This window comes from Hyla sarda, chromosome 11 (assembly GCF_029499605.1).
Source record: "Hyla sarda isolate aHylSar1 chromosome 11, aHylSar1.hap1, whole genome shotgun sequence".
Classification (NCBI taxonomy): Eukaryota; Metazoa; Chordata; class Amphibia; order Anura; family Hylidae; genus Hyla; species Hyla sarda.
This window is the reverse complement of record NC_079199.1, coordinates 32,232,856-32,247,300: the sequence shown is the minus strand read 5'-3', so window position 1 is coordinate 32,247,300 and position 14,445 is coordinate 32,232,856. Positions and strand designations below refer to the sequence as shown.

Genomic DNA, 14,445 nt, shown 5'->3' with positions numbered 1-14,445 from the left:
GAAAGTTTTGTGAAAAATTAGAAAATTGCTGCTGAACTTTGAAGCCCTCTGATGCAAACATAAAGTAGACATATTGTATATGTGAATCAATATAACATTTATTTGGAATGTCGATTTTCCTTACAAGCAGAGCTTCAAAGTTAGAAAAATTCAAAATTTTGAAATTTTTCATGACATTTTTATGCAAGTATTGACGGAAATTTACCACTAACATAAAGTAGAATATGTCACGAAAAAACAATCTCGGAATCAGAATGATTAGGAAAAGCATCCCAGGGTTATTAATGCTTAAAATGTCAGTGTTCAGATGTGCAAAAAATGCTTTGGTCCTTAACCCCTTAACGACGCAGGACATAAATGTACGTCCTGGTGATGTGGTACTTAACGCATCAGGACGTACATTTATGTCCTGAGCATAACCGCGGGCATCGGAGCGATGCCGACATCATGCGCCGCAGGTCCCGGCTGTGGATCGCAGCCAGGGACCCGCAGGTAATGGCGGACACCCACGATCCTGCGGATGTCTGCCATTAACCCCTCAGATGCCGTGATCAATACAGATCACGGCATCTGCAGCATCGCGGTCACTTAACAGGATTATCCGATCGGCCGCAGCGCTGCCGCGGCGATCCGATCATCCTGCACGGCAGACGGAGGTCCCCTCCCCTGGCTCCGCTGCCTTCCGGGAGTCTTCTGCTCTGATCTGCCTTCTCGCAGACCAGAGCAGAAGATAACCGATAATGCTGATCAGTGCTGTGTCCTATACATAGCACTGAAAAGCATTAGCAATTGAATGGTTGCTATAAATAGTCCCCTATGGGGACTATAAGAGTGTAAAAAATTAAAGCAAAAAAAATAAAGTATAAAAAATTAGAAAAACCCCCTCCCCTAATAAAAACGTAAATTGTCCCATTTTCCCTATTTTACCCCAAAAAGTGTAAAAAATTATTTTATATACATATTTGGTATCGCCGTGTGCGTAAATATCCGAACTATGAAAATAAAATGTAAATGATCCTGTACGGTGAATGGCGTGAACGTAAAAAAAAAAAAAAGTCCAAAATGGCTGCTTTTTTATAACATTTTATTCCCCAAAAAATTTATAAAAAATGTAATAAAAGTTTTGTATAAGCAAATATGGTATTAATAAAAAGTAAAGATCACGGCGCAAAAAATGAGCCCTCATACCACCGCTTATACGGAAAAATGAAAAAGTTATAGGTCTTCAAAATAGGGGGATTTTAAAAGTACTAATTTGGTTAAAAAGTTTGTGATTTTTTTTAAGCACAACAGTAATAGAAAAGTGTATAATCATGGGTATCACTTTAATCGTATTGACCCAGAGAATAAAAAACACATGTCATTTTTACCATAAATTGTACGGCGTGAAAACAAAACCTTCCAAAATTTGCTAAATTGCGGTTTTCTTTTTAATTTCCCCACACAAATAGTATTTTTTTGGTTGCGCCATACATTTTATGGTAAAGTGAGTGATGACATTACAACGGACAATTGGTCGCGCAAAAAACAAGCCCTCATACTAGTCTGTGGATGAAAATATAAAAGAGTTATGATTTTTTGAAGGGGAGGAGGAAAAAACGAAAATGTAAAAATAAAATTGTCTGAGTCCTTAAGGTCCAAATGAGTCCTTAAGGGGTTAAAGGGGTACTACACTGGAAAAAAAAAAAAAATTTAAATCAACTGGTGCCAGAAATTTGATTTATAAATTACTTCTATTAAAAAATCTTAATCCTTCCAGTACTTATCAGCTGCTGTTATGATCCACAGCAAGTTCTTTTCTTTTTGAATTTCCTTTATGCCTGACCAAAGTGATTTCTGCTGACACCCCTGTCCATTTTAGGAACTGTCCAGAGTAGGATAGGTTTTCTATGGGGATTTGCGCCTACTCTGGACAGTTCCTAAAATGGATAGCGGTGTCAGCAAAGAACACTGTGGTCAGGCAGAAAGGAAACTCATAAAGAAAAGAACTTCCTGTGGATCATAACAGCAGCTGATAAGTACTGTAAGGATTAAGATTTTTCAATAGAAGCCATTTACAAATCAGTTTTTTTATTTATTTTTAAATCAATTGGTTCCAGAAAGATAATGTTTTCCAGTGGAGTATCCCTTTAAGGTCATAATGGGCTGTGTCCTTAAGGGGTTAAGGAGCTTCAGTCTAAGCAGCAGGTATAAAGTGTATTATTATGTGTGTAAGTAGCTATACTATTCCTATAAAATGAGCACAAATCTGTGTTTTTTTTTGTTAGCATCCAACTAGAGTCACAGAACAAGGAAACAGCATATAAATCATAAATAATTCAAACAAGTAAATCTGTCACTTACAATAAAATCAGAGAAATGCAAGAAGAACATGAAGAACTACATATACATGTTCCAAGAAGTGAAGTGTATAGTTGTATGTCTAATGAATCCATGTACCTTATTGCTATAAAATGTATGTTATGTGAAAATAAAAGCAAACTACCGTATATACTCCAGTATAAGCCGAGTTTTTCAGCACGAAAACGCCCCCCTCGGCTTATACTCGAGTGAACTCTCTGCCTGTCAATCCCTTCTCAGTGGTCTTCAACCTGCGGACCTCCAGATGTTGCAAAACTACAACTCCCAGCATGCCCGGACAGCCTTAAACCACTGCAGCCTTCGTCATCATCCAGCCCCCCCCCCCCCTTTTGTTTTGTACTCCCCTCCCCTCGGTGGGAAGTTAGGGTGAGCTGGTCCGGGCCATCTATGCTGCAGGGACCGTCCGGTGAGGATGGTTAGTCGTTGCGGGCTGTCCATTTTCACCGGGGGGGGGGGGGGCCCTCTTCTCCGTGCTCCAGGCCCGGCCCCGAAGTAGTGAAGTTGCCTTGACGATGACGCACAGGGACGTTGCGCATGAACATCCCTGTGTGTTATCGTCAAGGCAACGTCACTAGTCCTGGGCCGGGCCCGAAGTGTGGAGAAGAGGGCCCCCCGGTGAAAATGGACAGCCCACAACGACTAACCATCCCCACCGGACAGTCCCTGCAGCATAGATGGCCTGGACCAGCTCATCCCAACTTCCCGCCGAGGGGAGGTGAGTACAAAACAAAAGGGGGGGGGGGCTGGATGATGACGAAGGCAGCAGTGGTCTTCAACGTGCGGATCTCCAGAGGTTTCAAAACTACATATCCCAGCATGCCCGGACAGCCATCGAGTTGTAGTTTTGTAACATCTGAAGGTCCGCAGGTTGAAGATCACTGTTGGGTTCAGAATCCTTTTTTTTCTAGGTTTTGCACCTTTAAAATTGGGTGCGTCTTATATGCCGGTGCGTCCTATAGGGCGAAAAATACGGTACATCTAAGGAGTGGGATCCTACTTGAGCATCAATACTTAGGGGAGCCAAATGATTTTTTTTTACAATTTATGGAAAAACCAGATTATACTGACGTGTCTGCAGAGGAGCTGTATACCCAAAATGGTGGAATTTTGCTTATCAAGGCAAGTTGGAAAGTCGATACACTTTTTTTTAAATGAAAAATCTGAAATTAGTTGCAAAGATTATCGTACCTTTTAATCTAGTATCATTAAAAAAAAAAAAACATCTAAAAGCATATAGTCATACCTTTACTTATGTTTCCATTAGTTTGTTATTTTAGAGCTTAGTAAATAGAACCACTATAAAATGGTGTTTATATGATCCCTTTCACAAGCTATTGTTACGCTTTGTTAATATTGGAGTATAGAAGAATGCATTGTTCTCCTTTATTATGCTATTTTCTAAGGAGCACATTTTTACTGATGGATGTACATTCATTGATATGCTGAGTTTTTTTCTTCTGCACTTGTCATTTTCACAAAGGCTTTCAATTATAACCCAGTTTTGCTGAAAATATTGTACTAGGAAATCTGCAACTAGCAATTTAATGTTCTGGAATTAATCAAAAGCCCATAATACCATAACACGTGTCTCCATCTTAATAATTTGCAATAGGCATCCCTATATTAAAGGGGAACTCCAGCACTAAGACATCTTATCCCCTATCCAAAGGATAGTGGATAAGATGCCTGATCGCCGGGGTCCCGCCACTGAGGGCCCCCATGATCTTGCACGCAGCACCCCGTTAGAATCAGTCCACGAAGCGTGTTCGCTCCGGGTCTGATTACTGGCGATCACGGGGACGGAGCAGTGTGAAGTCATGACTCCGCCCCTGTGTGACGTCACGCTCCGCCCCCTCAATGCAAGCCTATGGGAGGGGGCGTCACACTGCTCCGTCCCCGTGATCGCCAGTAATCAGACCCGGAGCGAACACGCTTCGGGGACTGATTCTAACGGGGTGCTGCGTGCAGGATCATGGGGTCCCCAGCGGCGGGACCCTGGCGATCAGACATCTTATGCCCTATCCTTTGGATAGGAGATAAGATGTCTTAGCGCCGGAGTACCCCTTTAAATTAATATGCTAGCGCTATGCTAGTCATAGTAGCCAGGTACCCAGTACGCACTGGTCTTCAACCTAAAAAGTGCTGGCTGTTTTCAGGGCTCTACCGCCCCTACCCTATTTGACTTTGTCAATGACTTTCTGATCCTCTACCAATGTTGCCCTGGACACCTCTAGGCACAAGGGCCACTGAGTTATGCAACCAGGAAGTTCAGTGGGATCTATAGACAAATCTCATGGAACTATAATTGGCTTGCACCTTGTAAGTGGTCCCCTGGAGCCTCCACTCTGTGGTTACCAAACTTAAACAGCAGCCAGAGCATTGCTTGTCCCCCCAAGTGTGTTCCAGCTACCGATCCCAGAATATTTGGTTGTTGCATTATTAGTACAAATATGTTTTATTGTAGAAATGTATGTTTCCTTTGTCTAACATTGTGTAATGATTTGCACAAGTCACACGTTTTGCACAAGGCACAAGATAGGGAGAGCTAATTACCTTTACTGAACATCCCCTCCCCCCCACCCCCACCCCCGGGGATGTTCCTTCCTATGAAAAGAGACACTTGTCCCTTAATAAAGGAGATTGATTTTTTTTACACATGAAGACTGGTGTTGCCTGGTTCTTTGGGTACGGGGATGCGATATTCTCTAGTTCTGCCTATCGACATTGCCTGTGGTATATTGGGGATTGTCGCCTGGAGGGAAAAGTCATTCTTGGCAGAGGGGGACTCGGAGAGGTACCTGGTCAGTCCGTCACATTATAGATCTCTGGTTCATGGGAAATAAAAAAAAAGTCCCAGCATGACCAGGCAGCTATAGGTTCAAGAGCGAGAGCTGCCGGATGTGGACCCGCACAGAAAGTGTATACAATCATGAAAAGGACCGAATATAGTCACAATTGGGGCATTTTAACCTGTTTAACCTAATTTTTGGTGCAAAAAAAGCGCAGATTTCCAAAAACCAAAAAAAGCCAATTACTACAGAATACAGAAGCTCAGAATTCCCTACTACAGTGTTTCCCAGTCCGGACATGCTTGAAGTTGGAGTTTTGCAACAGCTTGAGGCAAACTGCTTGGTAAATACTGCCTGGCTGGGGAATACTATCAGGGCAAGTGCAGAAAAAGGACAGGGGCTCAAGTCCCGTATTATGTCTGTGTGTGCACGTCCCTGGTAGAGAGAAATGACCAGAGAGAATCATCTGCATGCTGATAGATGACGGGACTCCTGGTTCCACTTCTTCTGCAGCTTAAAGTTGTCTTGATGGCAACATATGTGAATGAATGAAACCAAATTACTTTTAATGAATTAATCAGCCTTTTAGCATCTCTCCAACCTGAGCTTTCGGTTCCCCATACAGAAGCTGCAGGCAGCAACTGCAAGCAACATATGTTCTGTCTCTCTATTATTACCGTCTACATGGCAGAAAGAAAGCAGCTTAATTGAAGCAAAGAAGTCAGCCATGTGCTCTACCATTAAAAATTGTCTAAAGTACCAACAACATTAGAGAACACAACACATAAGGCTATATATCTGAATTTTCCTACAAAGTTACATAGTTGGTACTCAAAGTGATTCCACTTATCTAAATCCCAGATACAAAGTATAAGCCCCTTGAGTGAGATCAGCATACTACTGATAAATGTATGGAAGGACAGAGGAGAAATCTAATAGCGAGTCCATGCTAGTGGCCATAGAAAAACCTGCTTATACTGGACGTGCATTTCTTCTCTGAGCGGTTGTCCAGCTTAAGAAACAACCTGTGTATGGTGTCAAAAAGTATAATAAAGCAACTTACTACTATAATGTTTTTACTCATACCGCATAGATCTTCCATTATCAACTAAGCTGTCTAGCTTTTATTTTTGACATCACACCCTCTGAAAACAGAGCTCCCCTCCCTCCTACCCTCCTGTCTGCTCAGAACAAGATCATTGATGTTAAGAGGGGGAAGCTCATATCACTGCTTACTAGATTTTAAAGGCAGCAGGAAACCACTCTCAGGGCAACAGTGAGCCTGTTCTGAAAGAAACTACTAAAAAGACTGAGAAAGGCTTCCTGATGCCTTAAAATCTAATGAGTAGTATAACAAGCTCCCCTCTTCACATCAATGGCCCTGTCCTGAGCAGACAGGAGGGGAAGGGGTAGCACGGATGGGGGCTCAGCTTTTAGAAAGTTTGATCGGATGTGACATGATTATATCATCCTTCATATAAGATAGGGCCAGAGATTATTGATAGTATTCAGAATATTGGGAAGACTAGATGGGCCAAATGGTTCTTATCTGCCGACACATTCTATGATTCTATGTCAAAGCTTTGTAGCCAGACAGCTCAGCTATTACGGAGAGATCTGTGCAGTATGGCTAACAACGTTATATTAGTAAACTGCTTTATTATACTTTTTACATCATACACAGGTTGTTTCTTTTGCTGGACAACCCCTTTAAGGGCAAGTTCAAACAGAGGAAATTCAGTGCAGGTAACCAAACTCCCACAGATTTTAATAGGATTTTAGCAAATCTTCTCCAACAGCAACATTTTTACAGAAGATCTGGATTTTGCCTAAAAAATACATGTTTATTGTTCCACTTGAACCCGCAAGTAAAATCTCATGAATTATTGTATTTCCATGCCGAATTACGCTTTAAATTCTGCACCAAATAAATGTCAATTCTGCATAATTTCTGCTTCGTTTTACCACATGGAGCAGAAAAAAGGATTTCAGGAAGGAAATTTTCCTCGCCATTTCCTCAGGAGATATTCAAAAAAGAGAGGAGTTGCTCATGGCATCTAAGAAAGTTGCAGTTTTAATTTTCTACAACCTCTATAATCTTTATGGATGATATAAAAGAACATCATTGGGGGTGGCTCAGAACATCCCACCAATACAGATCTTATGCATCCATGGAAAGCTTAGGGAGAAGCCAGATCCATGGCATTTGGCCACCTTCATTTTACAAAGGGGATTGTCTTAGTGAGACCACCTCTTTAAAAGAATTTAATTTTAATCCTTGTATAACTATTTACCTCTATATTATATACCTTCCTGTTCAGATGCAACTTACCCCGATCTTTCGAAATAGGGTTTATATTTCTGCTGTTATAATTTTTTCTTTTTATATAGCTTACCTGGAAACTCAGTTCCTATGTTATATAATGGCCCTCATTTACTAAGAGTGTTGTGCAGGTTTCTTTGTGGGTTTTAATTCCCTACAATTTATTTTCCACGGTATTTACTAAGGTTTCCCTACATTTTCCACTTTCCCTACACTTTGCTTTTTTTACACAAGCTCTGATTTGTCTGGTTTTCCTCAGCTCAAATCCACCACATTTTCTGTGGAAACCTTAGTAAATATGTTGGTTTTTTGTGAAAATGTTGGGAACACGCCCCCTTTCGGAGACCACGCCCCCTTTCCACGGCAGCCACGCCCCTTTTTGGGTTTTCATAGCAAAATGGAGAGTTAGTTGGGGTTTCTTCAATTCTGGTGCAAATTCTGGGCGCAGATTCTGGCGGAGACAGAATTTCTGGCGCAATGCGACAGAATCTGGCGCACAACCCGACAAAACATGTCGGGTTTGCAATAGTAAATGAGGGCCAATGTCTTGTTATTCTTTATATGTGTATTGTTTATGGTCCATGTGTAAATCATACCTATTAGTTGTTGCTATATACATCCATATATATATTTTATTGTGATATGTAAATTGAGAACTCATTTTGGATGTTTTTATTAAAGACATGGTATTTTTCTTTACTTTGTTATGTTTTTCTTAACTTAATAAAATATTTTAATAAAAAATCATTGCATAATGAAAATTACTTCTAACTTACTGATTTGCCTTGTGATTAATTTCCTCGCGGCTTTCCAGAGCTCTGCTTTCTGTCAGTGAATCAAAACAGTCTTGTTTATTCAGAGGCTAAAAACCCATACAGACCTCAAAATTCTCATGGTTAGCATATCCTGCAGACATTATGGTGTGCCTTTTGACATTAATAATTAACAGACCAAATGGGGTCTATGAGTGACTATTTTTTTTCCTTTGCATGACTCATCAAAAACATAGTTGACTATGTATTAAGACAAAAAAAAAGGATACATTTTGGAAACAGACCAAACAAAGTCTTTAGTAGACCACATTGGGTCTACTCAAGTTCAGGGCTGCCATCAGAAATTTCGGGGCCCCTTACGCAGCTCAAGGCCTGGCTCCCCCCCCCCCCCCCCTTCCACCACGTGGCCATCCCCCCGTGGGACTCACAATTACGCCTTTTCTGATCAGCGGCGTCCTCTTTCCTTTTCTTCCCCATCCGGATAAGACCGCCATGTGGATCTCTTAACATCTGCAGTACAAACATATCAGACTCTGCATTTTTCCAGTGCCCTCCCCTCCTGTACACAAGCTTTCCCTCTATAGGCCCACAAACTGTAATAATGCCCTCCTTGGTGTCCTGCACAGTAAAAGGGCAGGTAGGTAGGTAGCCAGGTAAATAGGTAACTAGGTAGGTAGATCAAGAAGCCAGATATGTAGGTAACAAGCCAGGTAGGTAGGTATGGGGCTAGCTAGGCAGCCATGTATGAAAGCCAGGTACATAGTTAGATAGCTGGGTATGTAGGTAAGTAGTTAGGCATCCAGCAGCGCATCTGGCCGGCGCAATGTGCTGCTGAAAGAATACTTGTCATTCATAGCACTGCAGCGACATCTGTATGTAGATGCGCTGCAGGGGTCAGACAGCGCTTCTTTAATCAAATGCCGCAGCGCTATGAATGAAAAGTATTCCTTTCAGCAGGACATCGCGCCTGCCCGATGCGCTGCCTTTAGACTACTTTTCATTCATGCGCGATGCGCTGCGGGGGGAACATATATATGAGCTGTGGGGGGGATCATATATAAATGCGATGCGGGGGGCAAGATATATAGAAGCACTGTGGGGGCCACATATATTCCCCCCAGCAATTCTATATATCTTTCCCTACTGCAGCGCTTCAATTTGAAAACCCTGCTGGGAGCCCTGAATTGCTCCTCAGTACTGACCATTCAGGGCTCCCGGCAGGGAATTTAGAAATGAAAGTAAATACATCGTACATCGCAGGGGAGTAGAGCATGCCACCTGCTCCCCTGTTTAATAACTTCTAATCGCATCGGGTCTCAGAAGTGAGACCTGGTGCGATCAATCCTGCAACCCCTGTACTACAACCGCCATCATGGAACAGAGTCTGTTCCATGATGGGGGTTGTAGTACAAACACTAATGTAGCCTTCCCAGCCACCGGCAGACTCCCGCAGCCGGGGAATTACTACTTCCATCTTGGAAACAAGTCTGTTCCATGTTGGGAGTAGTAAAAGTCCCTCAGCACTGCAGGAGTCTGCTGATGTCACCTCTTCTGAGCATGCTCAGATGTAATAACAGATATTATAAACCAGGTGCAAACGGATGACATAAAGGCTCATCTGTTTGCCATAGACTTCAATGTTAAAAATAACGGCCGTTAATTACACGTTTCTTGTGACGGAAGAAAAATTTATGCATGTGCTGTTATTTCTCCCGTCACAACTAACGACCATTATTCATGACCGGCTATAACGGGTCATAACGGATATTCCAAAAATCCCATAGACATGAATGGGATTGTGTAACGGCCGTTTAACATGGCTTTTCTAACGGACATTTGTAACAGATTTTTTTAACAGAACTTTATAGTGTGAAAGGGACTTTAGAGGATAATGCCTGTAGCTGTGCAGAAATGTAATATTTTGGTTACACAACGATAACATATGAGGTAGGGTGTTTACAATGTCACACATGTTTATACAAAGGTTTTTTTGTTGTTAACTTGCACACACGTGCCTTGTACCTTTTGACTCAATAGGAAAGTCTATGTGGTGCGCCACAGTCCTGTAAATAGGCAAAATTAATTGTTTATTGATCTGAGCAACAGAGAGCTTGAGTCAAGAGGAGCGGGTGACAGACAATTACATTGACTGTCTCACCAAAATGGGATCCTACAGTTCTCAGTCACTGAGGGACATTGATCCAAAAGTAAAAAAAACAACCATAACCCATATCAACCTATAACCTTTCAACCAACCAATCAACTGACACCTATGAAATGGCAAAAAAAACAAATAATCTTTTTTAATCTTTTTGTTACATTTTTTTTTTTTTTTTAGATTGTGATCATTTTTAATTACTACAATTTATAAATAGCAATACAAAGGTGAACCTGCTCCCATTTCCCACTTAGTCACATTTAATGTGGTAATGGGCTAAATTTGTATTTATCGGGTGGATGTCCTATACACATACTACTTACATTTTTAAAGGGACAACCCCTTTTTTTTTTTATACAAGACTCTCGCAATGATGAGCAAATCAGCTATACGGTAGGTGGCATAATGCTTAACCTGGTCCAGTTACCTGAAACCAAGCGTGGACTTCGAAAACAATTTTAAAAATCTGCAAGGTTTTGCTATATTAAATCTTGACGTAACAAAGTGATTTTGGGATTTTCCTGTTATTATTGAGCTCCTGAGAATCCGCTCCATGGTGCACAGTAATTTCTCATTCTCTCCATTTCAGAGGGGTGGACCAGAGCTGGGCTGTTTGCCAGTAGAACACACAAAAACACTTCCTTTCCCTTACTTGTCTACTTGTACATCTTAGCTTATGCTGAAGAAAGTGCAGTGCTTACCAAGTGGCACCATGTTAGGAGAGGATATGCAGTTGATGTGGGGGGAGAAGGGCATAATTGATGTGCTGGGTTTACAAGATGCTATGCTATATCACTAGAGCGGCTCTGGTCTAAGAAGAAGTGAACTGATAAAGATGATTACTAAAGGGGAGAGGATTACATTTAGGAGGGACAGTTATGTGGTAAGCCTGTGGTAAGGGAAACCTTGATTTGACATGTGGTACACCATTACCTGTGTCAGATTACTACTTTTTCCCCTGTATGCCTATTTTTGATATTGCATGTGTGTTTTGCTTGAGTAACATATATTTTTATATTTACATATATTTTTTTCATCACGTAGTGGTAGCTATTTTCTTAACTACAACTTTTCTTTTTTGCTTTTGGTGTTAAGTCTATAAAATGGTGATAATTCAGTTCATTATATGCAGTGTGCAAGCGTATAATTTTATACGATATATAATTATTAATATATAATTATTACAATTTATTATTTTATATTACATATTGTTTATACTATTTAGAGTATGTAGATCAGATCTATAAACCTTGACTAAGGACATTTTGTACACACAAAAGTACGCACTGCCCTGGGCTCAATGACAAAAATAAATTTAGCCACCAATTGTGCATTAAAACTTTCCAATAAAATGTTCATGAGGGAATAAGGAAGTGATGCCGAGGACGTCAGGCTTGTGGCATGTGACATGTAATGGTCCACTGTTAACAGTAGACAAGCCGTCATTCCATCCTGGATTTTGCTCATTCCAGAGGGAACACTACAGTCCAGCACTGGTCTATCTGCCCGATCCTGTCATGGGAGTATGGGATTAACATTCTATCTTCAGACCAGTTCCTGCAAGTGTATTACATTTCAGCCTTGTCTTATCCAACCAGACGACACATCTCTGGAAAGGGTTATTCATTTGTAAGAAGGAGCAGACACCCACATCCATCATTCGCCTTTATAAATGAAGAAGATATTGCAGGCTGATTCTGCTTATTGAACCAAATCAAGATACTTCTGATTGATAATACAAGTAATGGGGTGGCTTATGTGTTGTCACTATGGCTATGTTCAGCTAGTGGAGGCATCCGAGATGCAATGTTCTTCAGAATTTCACAATGTCTGTGTGAATTGAGGCAATTAATTGATCTGAGCAAACAATGCAGGCACCAGTGATTATCTATATATAAATGTATGCTAATGGTAAGCTTGGCACTGGTCAACAGATTCCTCGACAGATGTCCATTGAACTAAAAGCCCCACTTGCTGCTTTTTTATAGTAGAGCGGAGTTGGACAGTTTGTAGAACTCATGCTGATATCACAAAGTGTTATGTGTAGTTTTGCATAGGTAATCTACAAAAAATGAATTGAAAACTAATTTTTTTTAATGAAAGAGAGGTGTTTAAAGAGTGCCTGTCATCAATCTAACTATCCTAAACCAACTCCCACTATGCTCCCTAACTACACCAAACACCACTCCCCCCCCCCCCGCCCGCCCGTAAATTATATATTTTTTGAGCCTTAAAAAGCTCTGTTTCTAAGCCTTCTCCTTCTTCTTTTGAAATTTTCTAAATGCATTACCCCATCTGTTGCGAATGTAGAGTGTTGTCCATCTAACAAATATATACTTGGTTTAAGACATGTTATTTACTACTTTGGTTCATTTGGAAGGAATGTTGAGAAGTTGTTGGTATTATGGAACATGTACAAAGTTGTAAGAAGCTTAAAGGGGTACTCCGCTGCTCAGCGTTTGGAACAAAATGTTCCGAACACTTAGAGCCGGCGCCGGGAGCTCGTGTCGTCATAGCCCCGCCCCCTCATAACATCACATCCCGCCCCTTCAATGCAAGTCTATGGGCGGGGGCATGACAGCCATCACGCCCCCTCCGATAGACTTGCATTGAGGGGGCGGGGCGTGACATCATGAGGGGGCATGGCTATGACATCACAAGCTCCCGGAGCCGGCTCAAAGCGTTTGTTCCAAATGTTAAGCAGCGGAGTACCCCTTTAAGTTAATTGTTTCCACAATTATGCAAAATTTGCATTCTTACTTTTGTACATGTTCAGATAAGGCTCTTATACATCACTGTTATTTGTGTTATATATTGGCTTATTTCTGTGTTCCCTTTAGCTAAGAAATGGCATCAATCAGCCCATACATGACATACTATGTATACAATGTAATTTGGACACAGCTGTGTGAGCAATGGATTGCCAGATCGTGTAGTGTAATTCAGATGCTGCATTTTCTATGTCTATTCAATATCTCTGATTAATCATTCATATTAGTTGTGTCCTATATGAGGCATATACCTACCCAGTCTGGGACCTATCCGTGATCATCCCTCTTTCTTCTCGTACGAACACTGTGAGTCTGTTCAATTTTATATATTTTTATATACTTTTTACTATGGTTATATATCCACCCTTTGTCCTTATATAGGCTCATTATGTCTGTCTATGATAGTAGATATTTATGCATTACATGAGGTACAGAGCCGACGTCCATGCCTTGTTTTACTGGTGGCTCTTCTACCTCCTCAGCCGAAATTATTGTCACACACGCCAGCCTGACCGGATGGGAATACTCTAGTAATTAACTCAGTTGTATCTTGGATATATGAGTGAGCACTGTCTTATGATTTTTTTGCCATGACTAAGGGCTTGTACTAAGCCAGAAACGCGTCAGCGTGTATGTTTTTATCCCTTGGATCCTACCACTGTTTTAATAGGAATCATTAAAGCTTGATTTTTAACAGAATATCCGCTTGGAAGCTGGACCTAGCACTTTTTGCTTTAAGAAATATAGTATGACTTGAATCGGGTTGTGCAGTAATACTAGACATAGGCAATGAACTGGAGTGGGTACATGTTGCCTGCATGAAATAAGCGACCTGTTACTTATTGATGTAGATTTCAAATACACTGCAGATAAAAACTGCGCCACAGATTTTGTCTGAACATGGACAAACTGATATCAACTCTTTTGTCTGTATGGAGATTGCTTTCCAAACCTAAAATCTCTTAAAAACTCTAGTATGCTTTCTTGGGCTTCAGTACATGCACCCCAAAACCAAACCTGAGTTTATATAATTTACCTAAATGGGTATTCCAACTTTTAAAGTCATCCCCTATTCACACTATAAGGGGTAAAAAGTTGATCAGTTGGGGTCCAACCGGTGGGACCCCACCAATAAAACGGAGTAAAACTGCACCCCCCAAATGAATAGAGCATTCAGCATTTGCATAGACAATGGTTGGACTCCCTCCAAATACCTATCCTATGGTTAGTTGATAAGTTCCAATCTTGGGATCTCTGACCTGTCTTAAAG

The 14,445-nt window shown here is 41.1% G+C and overlaps 1 protein-coding gene across 10 annotated transcripts in view; it reads right to left on the bottom strand.

Annotated features, from left to right (window-relative positions):
* Window positions 1-14,445, bottom strand: part of SLC8A3 (solute carrier family 8 member A3) — a 297,810-nt gene that overhangs the window by 170,928 nt on the left and 112,437 nt on the right. The gene's annotated exons all lie outside the window — the stretch shown is intronic.